Raw genomic sequence first — 3,421 nt, 5'->3', positions numbered from 1 at the left:
ATAAAATGTTTTCCTTTACGAAATGATATCTCATAAAATGAAGGGTTTTTTTAATCAAGGGTGTTAAAATTTCCGTTAAAGTTTTTTGAGTTTCTTTCCCAAAAGGATACATAAGAGCAAGGGATAGATTTACTTTATCATTCAAAGTATATTATTTTCCCGTCTAGGGCTGTAGCTTTCGAAAGAATTGTAATCGGTCCAATTTGGGCATACGCGGTTTTCACCGGATTTTGAAGATTTGATACCCAAGGAACCCGAAAACCCCAAATACCAGATAGAAATTTTCCGGATGTTCGTATGTACGTGTGTGTTCGGTGTCGCCCTCTAAATCACCTTTTATCTCAACCCCAAAAAATGTTCTAAATAATCTAGTGGCTAAGTGGATATACTACGTCAGTTGTGCACCCCCTCTCACCAAAAGGAGCGCTACTGTAGCACGACTACAGCTGCTGTAGTCGACCGCTATGTTGTGACGTCAATGGTGATCAGTAGAATTAAATAGATTAATCATATTAAAATGTGAAAAAGTATTTAAAGAGGCTGCTAGTGCCACCACATCCGCGCGAATGAAATACGGTATGCGCTTCCGCTTTCTTAGAATCATTGAATTAAATAATTAAAAAATATTATATTTAAATAAAATAATAAATATTTTAAATTAAGTTGTATGTGTAAGCCGTGCATCAGAAAAAAGCTGCGTGAAGAGAAAGTTCTATAAATGTGTTATCATAGTTTTTTTTTATATCAGAAAAAATTTTAACTAAAAAATTATCTTCAATTTTCAGTTTTATTTGTTCAATCATTTTTTTTAAATTCCGCGTCTTTTCGGATACACAGATTATATTCAATCTATTATTATGATCATTTATTTTTAATATTAATTTATTAAAGGATACTTAATGGTTTGTGCATCACAGTATGATATATAAAATTTTAAGGCGTTTGAAATGTTCCCAACCATGATCGACGTTTGAATCCAGAACACTCCAAACTGAAGTTATCTATTTTAATAAAAAAATAATTTCCGTTTACATTTTCTGCTATTTGTATTTATTTCATAGTTTTTATGGTTTTATTATTTCTTCTATATATCATAAAGAAACCGATGTATTTTATCCTATGTATTATGAAGTATTTATGTAACATGACTATAGTCATGTTACATAAATAAGAATTTCGAAATCAGCTTTGCCATTTTTCAATTTTTCCTGCTAAAGTAATCAAATTACTTTAGCAGGAAGAACAGTCAGTTATAAAACTCATGTGAAATTCAACTTATTTAATGGCGGAAAAAAAATTATCACAAAAAACTAAATAATAATAAAACTATTTAATAGCTATAATATAAAGTGTGTGAAAATGCCATGCATGACCGGGATTCGAACCCGTGACCTCCGGATGAAAAGCCGAGACGCTACCACTCGCGTCACGGAGACCGGCCTATATAAATACACACTATCAATACGCTATCAACATACACTATCAATAGACATTAAAAGTAAAAAAAAAAAAAATTGTACCAAATAATCCATGAAAATTATTTTAGTCTTTATTAAAACATTTACGGTTATAAAATGTTACGAACGGACTGTTAATAATGTTGTGTTATTGTTGTAAAGTTTGTTACTTCTATTTGATATTGAGTTATAATCTCAGCTTGCATGTTTAATATAGCTCAACGTTTAATATTAACGTTTACGAAGTGAGGAAGTCGAGATTTAAATAGGACGCTTAAGCAGTTAGTGCGGCGACGCCACTTTCTGCGGCCTTTACAAATTTATTTCTAAGTACTGTATACCTTTGGTATGAGTGACTACAACTGAAGAGGCGTTTCATTCCTTAAAATAAACATAAATTCTTGTTGTTTAACCTCGATATAAATCTATTTTAAGTATTTTGTTATTATGATTATAAATGAGCTATAAAGTGCTTGACAATGAAATTAAATAGGTAATTGTAAACAATTTTCTTTAATGACCTAACTCAATGGTTTTTTTTTATTATCATGATGAAATTGTGTTTTATTTATTTCACTGGCCAATATCAAAAAGAAAATTTTTACTTTCTGCCTGGAGTAAAGTACTGAAATTCTAAAAATTGTTTACATCGAATACGTATAGTTCTCGTGTAATATTTTCTCAATAAGATTAACACGTTTTCTTCTGTTTTCAGCTATCATGATAATTTGTTTGGAATAGCGATGACAAAATATTTACTACAAACAACTATAGCGTATTAGTATTTTTTTAACGTTAATATGTTTTCTAAACTAATAAAATATTTTTTTCTCAATAATCTATAAAATTAAAAAGTGTTCAAAGTTAAACTGAATTCTAAGTACTTAGGTGAACAGTAATAACAGATTATTAAAAGTTAAATTATTAACTTAAATTATTAAGTTAAATTATTGGTTGATAATGAGAAAATACATTTTTTACCAGATTATAATATCAGATACGTATGCAAAACTTACACACAAACACGCGTACGCACGCAACCTTTTCATTGGAAATAATAACAAAAATTGAGTTACTTAAGGAAATGTGTACTTTAAATTAAGGAGGATATTATTAACCGTTAGTTTTTATAAAATTACGTTATTTTTTGTCTAACATTTTTAGCATCAAATAATTTACGTGTTGATGTAGATTCCGTTGGTATCTTTAATTAAATCTAGAAAGCTCTTATTTTATTCAAAAATCTACGTATTAGTATTTTTTGTGTATTTAATATTTTTTTCTAAACTTAATAAAATACGAGTATATATTTTCTATAATCTGCAAAATTACAAACTATTCAAAGTTTGTAATTTAACGTATTTGAAAGAAAAACTTATTTAGCGAATCTATATTACTATAAAAAACCTACATAACGTCTTAGGAATGGTCGGCCTGAGTCTGTAGAAGATTATATCTCATTTGCATATAATACATATCATTGGACCGCGGAGGCGTTTCTTTTTGTCGACTAGTTTAACTGATTGCAACGTACACATTAGGAAAGAAAGAAAAAGAGTACGTTTGTTTTGTTAATAACAATGCTAATGAACCGCTGAAGCGCGAATGGTAGCGTCCCGGCTTTTCATCCGGAGGTCCCAGTTTTGAATCCCGGTCAGGCATTGCATTTTCACATGCTACAAAAATTGTCATTCATCTCATTCTCTGAAGCAATAGCTAACGGTGGTTAAAAAAAATACAAAAAAAAAATAATGCTAAAGAAATCACAGTACTTTGAAGGTGTCTCTAAGGATCTTCTGGATTGGAAGCGTTAAAACTTTCTCACTGAAAAAGTCAGTAGGTATTCCCCAGAAGTACACACTATAAGAACAATTCTCCTTCAAAATAAATTTGTAGAAGTCTTATCAAAGTTATGAATAAACAATTCGTAAACAACTAATACATCTGTATCTTATGTCTAATTG

Source organism: Lycorma delicatula, chromosome 1 (genome assembly GCF_047948215.1).
Source record: "Lycorma delicatula isolate Av1 chromosome 1, ASM4794821v1, whole genome shotgun sequence".
NCBI lineage: Eukaryota > Metazoa > Arthropoda > Insecta > Hemiptera > Fulgoridae > Lycorma > Lycorma delicatula.
The sequence above is the reverse complement of the archived record's forward strand: the minus strand, read 5'-3'. Positions refer to the sequence as shown.